This window comes from Nannospalax galili, unplaced genomic scaffold, assembly GCF_000622305.1.
Source record: "Nannospalax galili isolate Female #2095 unplaced genomic scaffold, S.galili_v1.0 scaffold255, whole genome shotgun sequence".
Classification (NCBI taxonomy): Eukaryota; Metazoa; Chordata; class Mammalia; order Rodentia; family Spalacidae; genus Nannospalax; species Nannospalax galili.
In genome coordinates this window covers 623,625-634,081 of record NW_008338999.1, presented here as the reverse complement: position 1 = coordinate 634,081, position 10,457 = coordinate 623,625, and positions in this window count along the sequence as shown.

The window sequence follows — 10,457 nt, the reverse complement described above, 5'->3', positions numbered from 1 at the left end:
TCTTTTGTGAATCCATTCAGAAATTTATCCCTATCTTCTTTCAGCTCTTTGATTTGTTTGTTCATGTGTTCTTTAAATTCATTGAATCCCTTGATCATGTTTATGATTGCTCTTTTAAATTCAGTGTCCTGCGTTATCTCTAGGGGGTTCTCCTTGTAGAACTCTTCTACAGCAATTGGTGGGCTTTGCTGGGGATATCGTGTTTTGGCTTTCCATTTCATTATTCTTTCGTTGTTGGTTTGGCATGTGAATTTCTTTTGTTATTTATGATTCTGATATGAGAGTTAAGTTGAAGTATGCTTCTGTTTGTATTATCTGGGTGCCTAGATCCTTTCTTTATTGGTTATGTGAAGCTGGTTGGTACAAGGTTCAGGTTCTCTCAGGTTTAATTTTGAGGGAACTGATGGCTTCAGATCAGATATTCAGGGTACCCACAAAAGCCCAATCAGGTTCCAGTCAGGTATACTCAGGCTTCCTTCACCACGTGGAGGCAGGATCTGGGTGCTCTCTGGCAGTCCCTTTGAGATTCCAGGTAGAGGGATGGGTATGGCACAATTAGGGGAAGCTCACCACCACGTGGAGGCAGGATCTGGGAGCTCTCAGGAAGTCCCCTGTGTTCTCAGGCCCTCTCCAGAGGAAGGCCAGAGGGAGGCCAGAACTCAGCACTCTCTGGCCGTTTGCTGAGATCAGAGCTGCTACTCTGATGGAGGTCCTAACAGACCCTCCTCTGTATTGTCTTTCCACTACATGGCTGTATCCTGATTCAGGAATCACCTTCCTATGGCAGCACCTAGGTGGGCTCCCCACCCTCTTGTCTTTTTTCTTGTCTTCTCCCGGGACAGCAGCCAAGAAGCTTGTATGGCACAAATAAGGTGTAACTTCCTTACTGAAAACTCCCCATAGGCTATCAGTTCACCTAATTGCCCGTCTTCCCAAGTTGTGTCCTGCTCATCACTTTGGTGATCTCTAGGCTCAGCTGTCACAGGACCCTCCCATTAGAATTCAAGAGATCAGAAGTAGAAGAGCAGAACTGGTAAAATGAAAATAAGTACCACCCTGCTTTTCCATAGTTCTGAATTCAGATGCATCTCTGATACTAATGCATCAGAATAATCTGCTCAGAATAAATGACAAGCACACACACACATATTAACACACAAACATATACATACAAATAAACACACATACATAAAGGCACATATACACAAACATGCATAAACACACAAATACACATTAACATGCATACATTCAAATAGATATAAACACATACCTACATAAACACACATAAATTCACATACACATATGAACATACATATACATGCATAAGCACATATAAACATGCACTCACATAAAATACATACATGCACAAACACACACATATACATTAACATACACACAAGCACATGTATAAACACAAACACACACATAAACACACAGGTATACATAGACACATATACAAACACATATAAACATATACAATATATGCATGAGCACACATAAGCATACATATACATACATACACACATAAACACATACACATACATAAAGGCACACAGAAACACATACACACAAACACATACACACACATATACCAAAACAAAAAACCAACAGATGACATAAGATAACCTAGAAGATAACCAAAAAAAGAAAGACAGAAGCCGGGCATGGTGGTGCATGCCTTTGATCCCTGCACTCGGGAGGCAGAGGCAGGAAGATCTCTGTGAATTCAAGGCCAGCCTGGTCTACATAGTGAGTTCCTGGGGCTACAGGGAGACCCTGTCTCAAAAAGACCAAAAAAAAAAGAGTTGTTCCTATGTTCCCTGGCCAGGGCTGATATTTCTTCTGCTGTTCCCTCATTGAACCTTGCTTTTCACTCTCGTGGTATTTTTGCACTACACGTTGCCTAATCTATTTATTTGACTTGTCTCTTTCTTTATACATCAACAACATGGGCTCAGGAAAGATGAATCTGCCTGTATCTTCTATGCAGTGCATGGCTTCTATGTACACGGCTGAGGAAATTCTTACTATAAAATTACAAAATCCTTAAATCATAATATTATGCCCTCTCTGCTTTTAATCAGGAGCATCTGTTTCACTAAAATGGTCTGTTCTGAAAGTAGTCTTCCATGTTACAAAGATTAATATCTTTACTAAGTAATGTTCTTGTACAAACCAATAAGGAAAAAAATCAATTCCCTAGAGGAAAACTGACCAAAGACAATGCTATGTAACCTTCAAAAGAAACAATACAAGTGTCCATTAAATATGTGGTAGAGGCTTCCAGATGTGAAGTATGGAACGTAGATATACCACTGGGGGTGAATGTCAATCTGTAGAACCTCTGGGGGCAGGGTGGGAAGTCAAGCAACAGTAATTCAGATGTAGAATATCCATAATCTTGATCCAGCCTTTCCAGGAATTTGTAGAAATCCGTCCTGTAGAAATAGTGTACCAAGTTTATATGAAAGAATATCCATTGAGATATCATTAATAATAGTTAAGATGCAAACAAGTCAAACTCTTATCAGTAGTTTTGCTAAACAATTCATAATGGAGTCTTATAATAAAATATTATACAATTGCTAAATGGATAGAATTATAGCTCTAGAGATCTACAGTTTTACAAGGAAAGATGTCTATAACATATCTAGGCAGATTGCAAAGCATTTTCTCCATCTGCCTATCCATCTTTCCTTCCTTCTCTTCTTCTATTCAAGGAAAAAGTCAAAGAATATGTATCAAGCCATGAACATTAATTATCACTGGATTGTGTTGATTTATTAGTGATTTCCATATTTTATTTTAGATACTGAAGATTTTATAATGAACAAGTATTATAGTTGTAAAAACAAGAAAACCAAAAAATATTGCTTAGATTAACACAGAGACCTAAAACTGGTCAATGTGCAGAGATTGAATGCTCAGCCCTAAGTGGGACACATATATCACACTTCTTCCTTCAAAGTTCGGGGATCATTGTGAAAGGGGGTAGGGGGATCATAAGAGGAAGAGGTGATGAATGACTACAATGAAACAATGTTTTCTGCACACAAGAACTCACAGTGATTGTGACAGCATGCCCAAGACCTGTGAAAGCTCAAGCCAGATAAAATCTCAGCATAGAGGTAGACACAAAGTCCACCCCTAGCTGATGAGCTATTGGCAACTGATGGCTAAGAGGGGGTGGGGAGAAGAGTCAGTTTTCTTTAAGGGTGTGACCACAAGTAGGTCAGCCATGCTCCAGGGGATGAACTCACACGGAAGCATATTTGGGCAACACAAATTGGAATTGATAGGCTCTTTTTTATGTGCATGAGTGTATTGCCTGCATGTGTATAGTGCACCCATGCTGTGCAGTGCCCTCAGAGGTCCAAAGAAGCCATTGGACTCTCCTGGAACTGGAGTTATAGGCGGTTGTTAGTCACCATGTGGGTGTTGGGACTTGAACCCGGGTCCTCTGCAAGACCAGCCAGTGCTCTTAACCACTGAGCCATCTCTCCAACCCTTGATAGGCTATTAAAAGAAGATAAAGATGGATGGGTAGGAAGGTGGGGATGGGTCTGGGAGGAGATGGGGAGGGGGGTTAATATGATTAAAACACAATGTATGAAATTCTTGAAGAGTTAATAAAATATTTTTTTAAAACTATTGCTATTTGTGAAGTTTTTGTTCTTATTAAAGGAGCAGCTTGAGAGACTTATCTCTCTCTGCTAGTGTGTGGGGACCATGTTGCCACGTGGAAGAATTTCTGTTAGGAGGGACCTTGGCTTGGTGGCTTGTTCCTGTCAGCAAGGTCTCACATCACATGGGATTTTTGCTCTCCTTTGGACTCCATCTTTCTACTAGCGTCTAAGAAACTACAAGATAAAAACTTCACAGCCTGCTCCTGTTCTGGCATCGGGGAAGAATTACACTCAATTTTCTACCACCAATGGATAGAATTGTGGGAGTAATAGGCATTTTATCCACTTTCTCTTTTCTCTCACACTCCTCTCAACATCATTCTAAACCTGATACCCTTCTCTGACAAATTCCTGTAATGGCCGGACCAAGATTACGCACATTCTAAATCTTGAGTTACTGTTGCTTATTCTCATTGAAACATGTTACCCACACAACATAAGCTGATGTGCAGTTTCCTTTCTGCTTGTCCCCGATGAGCCCTTGCTTGTTTTTAAAGAACATCTTGTTGGTTTCCTTTTCCCCCAATCACAACAGACTAATATAAGTTTGCATTTTTTTCTTTGCATTGGTGGTATGTTCATTTGGCTTCTGGAATTGTCTTCAATTTCTTACGGGGAAACTGGAGGTACTCTGCTTTTGGTTCACCCTATTGATCACTTTGTGTTGACCAGACCTGAGAAGCTAAAAGTGCAAAGACACTCAACACCCTGGTGAGAGGGATGGCCTCTGGAGCCCCGGAGATGAACTCTTCATAGGTAAACATCTGGGATACCTCAATAAGCGAGACACCTGGGCCAGCAGAAATGCCAGCTGAGAGAAAGTGAAATGCATAAAGAGTCACAGAGGAGAGAGATGGTGAATACCACTCACAGCCTAGGTACCAACTTCAGGGGAAGGGTAATAAAGAAAGGTGCTGTCTTGTCCTGCTGAGTCTTGTAACTTTTCCCTGGAAACTGCACATCTACCTTCTGGAAAATGCAATGGAAGGATGAAGGGAGCCTAATGGAAGATGTGGACAGGTCTTGGTGGGATGAGGGATGGGCTAGCCTGCTCTCTTTGGAGTTTCTAGGGTCTCTATTGATTTCCACTGTGCTTTCTGGTGCTTTTTCTAAGGGTCCTTTACTTGAGCCTGTCTTTAGAAGATAGCCCTTTGGTTACTAGACTGCTTTGCCCAAGGTATGGAACCTATATGTGCCAGGGGGCTTTCCACCTGCTTTGACACCCTTCACCCGGAGATGACAGTTTGTCAGCACTAGGCCCAGTTGCCTGCCTCAATGAGTACAAACTCACAGGTCTTTGCCTTGTGACAGACACATCACCTGAAGTCACACTTCGGCTTGGTGTCTTCCTGTTCCCCAGCCTCCTTTTATCATACCTGTACTAGTTGCTTCTAGAAGCCCATCTTTACTAAATTGTGTGTGCAGAACTTTTCCTCCTAGGGCCTACTTCTGGGTAATTCTCCACACATACCAGGATAACAGAACACATTCCCTGAAGATTTACCAGAGGTGACTCACTGCCATAGAGCTCCACACACGCCCCACTCCACTTCAGCAGGTGGAGGTGGAGCAATCTTGGCCTTGTGGCAGGGTGTCTGACACACAAGAGCACAGGCCATAGAGCCAACAGCCTAGGGTCTTATTTCAGTCCCTCTAATCACCCTCTGTGTGGCCTTGGGAAGTTCTTTTTGTCAGTCGTAAAATGGAGATAATAGAATCCACTTCATAGGTTGGGAATGAAAGTACAGGAGGTTAATGTATGCAGAGTCTTAGAGTACTGTGTAGGTATTTGCTAAATGAACAAACACTTCACACAAGAGGATGACCTAGACTCAGAGATGAATTAACTTACTCAAATCCCCAAAGTTGGTAGTCACAATTTAAACCCAGATCTGGATGATTTCTAAGCTTAATCTCTTGACCATGATTTTATGCAGCCTCTGGCCAGGCCCACTATTCCTTTACGCCTGTTAAAAGGTTTGTGCGTGCGTGTGTGTGTGTGTGTGTGTGTGTGTGTGTGTCTTTTTCTCTGTGTGTGCACGTCTCTCTCTCTCTCTCTCTCTCTCTCTGTCTCTCTCTCTGTCTCTCTCTCTGTACATGCTCCCCCTGCTCTGTGTGCCTCTGGGTGTGTGCGTGTGTGCATGCCCCCCCCGTGTGTGTGTGTGTGTGTGTGTGTGTGTGTGTGTGTGTGTGTACGCTCTCTGCCCATCTTGTCTTTCCCCAAATTCACTTCTCTCAAAATAAGGAGACTGGGTCTCATGACAGTTGCCCCCGGGGTGAAGGCCAGCTCTCTGTTGCTACTGGTTATCACCTTACTTAGAGAGGTCACTGTGTGTTCATTCCCAAGGAGCGCTCTCCAAAGCCTCCATTTTCTTTATTTCATCAGATACCCTCGGCATTGAAAGAGCAACTTATAAGACATGCTTTTTTCTAACTGAAACATCCTGTTCGATTTTCCTAGTTGCAAAGGCAGATGAGATAATGAAAAGCACATGGTAACACATCACAGGGAGGGAATGAGAAAACTCTCGCTTGCAGCCCATGCATCTTTCTGAGGCTGGGGCCACTTCACCCCCCAAGGCCTTGACTCACTGGGGACATCATTGGGCAGTCTCCCAACTCTAGGATGACACACCTGGCAGGCCTGGCCAGTGTCCTTATAAGGCAGCTGCAGAGCCTGGCGCTGGCTGCTTCCTTAGCCTGCATTTCAGCACACGATGAAGCAATGTCCCGGGCCTGGAAAGCCAGGGAATCGTTTGTTGCTAGCTCCATAACCCCGCTCAGATGGTTCTACTTCCTTTTCTGTTGGATTGAAAGTGAAAAATCGAATTCTGGCAGAACCTTGGGAATGAAGCCACCCACTTCCATTTCCATTTTGTGTATTTAGCTTTATTAGACAGCTGCTGTGTGTGGACAATTTTTCCCCAGTGCTGAATCTAGGGGCATGCTCTATAACTGAGCTACATTCCCAGCACTTTAATCTCACCAATCGCTTTCTATAAGGAAGAGAAGGGATCTAGTTGTAGTGCCCAGATCGAACATGAGCTTCTCTCTCTCTCTCTCTCTCTCTCTCTCTGTCTCTGTCTCTGTCTCTCTCGGTTTGAGGGTGTCTCAACGTCTTTTGAAGTCCCAAGACTTGGGAAAGAAGAGTGGACTGGACAAGGAAATTCATAACTACTGTTTTATTATAAGTGCATCAAGTCTGGATTTTTAAGTTTAATCCTCAGAGACTCTATACCTGCTGTGAAGTTAGTTTGGGGGAGGTTGGGGTGGGTAAGTGAATGATCACTGAAGTATCTACCTAAATCTATCTTATTTTTCTTAAAATCTCAAAGTCAGCCAGGATGAGGACCCCTTGGATTTTTAACCTCAGAGGGTATTTTCTGTTTCAGCTCTAATACGTGTGACTCTGCTCAGTCATCAGATTTTCTTACCAGTCCAAATAACCAAATCAATTGTCCTGGCCAGTAATAAACACCTGCCTCCCTGGGCCAGCTTGCCTCTGTTCAGGCTACCCCGGGAATCCTCATGCCACCACTGTCTCTGACTCTACCTCCCATCTTAACCTGGTCATAGGAAGGAGACACAGGGTCTCTGAGCATTGCTTACAGTTCACCCTCTGGGCATCCAGGTCATGCCCCACACTGCTGCCTCAGTCTACTCAGGACTCAACTGCTCTGCTGAGTAAAGGACGAGAGTGCAATTCCCTTTGGAAAAGCAATGGTTCAGGCACAAGGGAGGCTGTGACTCAGTCCAACTTGATTCCTCTATGACATATTCTCTCCTGTCTCTTCTTCCATAGCTCCCTTCCATGTCCCCAGTGGACAATGGGGAGAAAATTCTACAGGAAGAGCCGGAAGCATGCTTCCTTTGATGGTTTCTCTGAGTTTCCACTTTAAGCACCCTTCCCGCCTGCACGTTTCCCATCTCCTTCCCTCTCACTTCTTGCTCCCGCAGCTGTGGTCCCAACTGGTCTCTTTGCCTCTCGTCATACACACAAGCCAGGATTTCCAGCTAAAATGGCAGGTTCAAGGTAAATTTAAATTTCAGATTAACAATGATTTTTTTTTTTTTTTTTAGTATGAGTATTGTTATGGTTTGGGTGTGTGTCACTTCTAAAATTTATGTTGACGCTTTATCTTCTATGCAATAGTATTAAGAATGAAGTCTCTAGGAGGCTATTTAGCAAGGATATAATTAATCCTCTTGGATGAGATTAGGGCTTAAGGGAATGGGTTTGTGGTCTCTATTCTTCCTCCCTGTGAGGACATGGTATTTTCTCCTCCTGGAGGACTTGGAAACAAGGTTCCATCCGGAAGTCAAATCTTTACCTGCCCGAACCTGCCAATGCCTCACTGTTGGACTTACAGAACAACAGATTAAGACAGCGTTTCTAGAATTTTGTCTGGGACAGACCACAGTATTCATTGTTTCTCTGAGATTCATATCTAACTAGGTATCCAGCTTCTCTTTTTTTCCTCTCTTGTTATTGTTCTCCTCTCCTTTGCTAAATTTAGCATCTCTAGGGTTCACTCATTTCTGTCACTGTGATGTTCTTCCCCAAGTGTCATGACCCTGTCCCCACTGGATCCTGTTCTCCACCCATGTATCCTTCACATCTCGATCCCCATCCCCAACTCTTGCCTTATTTCCTTCATAGCCTGACATCACCCTGAATATTTACTGTCTTATTTGCCTCCCCACTAGCATGAGTCCTTCAAAAAGGCAGGGACTCCTGTCTTGTTTACTGCCATTTCCCCCACACAGCCTGGCATAAAGTGGGCATTCAAAAGCCATTTCCACTCTCTCAATCTCTCCCTTGCTTTGTTCCTTCATTTCTTTCTTTCTTCAATGTGTCACTCTATATAGAGTCCGGGCTGGTTTAATGTTTCTACTCCTCTACTGCCCCAGGCTCCTGAGTGCTGGGATTATATATGGGCTTGTGCCAGCACACTTGGCCAGAAACTATTTCTTGAATAAATGCCTGGTTCTACATGATCAAATGAGTTTTATTTTTCATGTAGCTCTAGAAAGAGATGGTAATCCTGTTCTAGGGGATCCGATGTCACCTTCTGATCTCCACAGGCATTGCATGACATGGGTGCACTTACGTACATGTAGGCAATACACTCATACACATTAAATAAAAATAAATGAATAAATAAAATATTTTAAAAAAGAAAACTGCTCATGGCCAGCCACAGTCCTGATCTTGGAATTCGTGCTCAGTGATTGCCTCTTTGATTTTGGCCGACTCCTAGCTGATGGTCATTTTTCAAAAGGAGCACTTTTTGTTCTATTTTTGCTTTTGAATCACTAGAGGAGAGTTGTGGGGGTGCGGAATAAAGATTTAAAAATGGCAGGCCCATGGGACTCGAGAGATGGCTCAGCAGTTAAGAGCACTGACTGCTCTTACAGAGGACCTGGGTTGGATTCCCAGCACTGAGATGGTGGCTAACAACCATCCTCAACTCCAGTTCCAGGGGATCCGATGCCCTCTTCTGACCTCTGAGGGCACTGTACAGCAAGGGTGGACTTGTACACATGCAGGCAATACACTCATACACATAAAGTGAAAATAATAATAATTTTTTTTTTTAGTCTTTTTAAGACAAGGTCTCCCTGTAGCCCCAGCTGTTCTAGAACTCACTATGTAGACCAGGCTGGCCTTGAACTCACAGAGATCCACCTGCCTCTGCCTTTTTTGAAAAAATGGCAGGCTCAGTGCACTGTGTGTGTAGGAATGCCAGGAAGGCACTCCTGCCAGCGGAGTGATTCTCTTTTTCGAGCCTGCCTCACTGTGGGAGGGTCCAATTCAGCCACAGCAAGCAGCACTCGCTAAGGCCTTTGAGATTTCTAGGAAATAACTGAAGTGTTAAGCCTAGAGGTGTTGCGGGCCCATGTCACACAGAGGACACAGGACAAAGCGCAGAAGCCAACCTGGCTTTGAGGCATTGTGTATCACTTAACTTTTTGAGCCTCACATTTCTATGGTGGGAAGAGGTGTGATATTTCCTGCTGTCTTTCTTACAGCTTTGGATGGCCATGAAATTAAATAGGGTATGACACAGGGCTTTGACAATTGTATGCTACTATATAAAGCCTCAGATCATGCTGATGTCACCAGCATTGTCTCTGGGATGGGGGACTTGGATGGTTAGCTGGGGATCTCCAGCTCCATGAAGATCCTGGATCACACACACCTCACACACCCTCTTCCTGGCACCAGGGGTAAAACACCCTTAGTGATGCGTTCCCATCGTCCCCATGGGGTTAAAATGGGGTTCCCCCACTCTATCCATGCCAGCTTCTGTCTGTCAGATGTGCACTTCCCAGTGCACAGCTACTGCAGAGGCAGGAAATTAGCACTGATTCTGTGTAAACAGCTGTTTTATGCATCCATAACTCAGCACTTTGCCATAATGAATAATTGGCCATATCCCCATGGGGTTAAAATGGGGTTCCCCCACTCTATCCATGCCAGCTTCTGTCTGTCAGATGTGCACTTCCCAGTGCACAGCTACTGCAGAGGCAGGAAATTAGCACGGATTCTGTGTAAACAGCTGTTTTATGCATCCATAGCTCAGCTCTTTGCCATAATGAATAATTGGCCATGCTTGTCTAGAATAGGATGCCCGCAGTTCCACCACCAGTGAGACAGGCATGACCTGGGCAGGATGCAGCCCTCTCCTGACCCAGTCTCAGTATCTAGTTGGTTCTTAGGTGGGGCACTGTACAATGTCCTAACGCTGTTGGCTGAGGCAGCCAGGC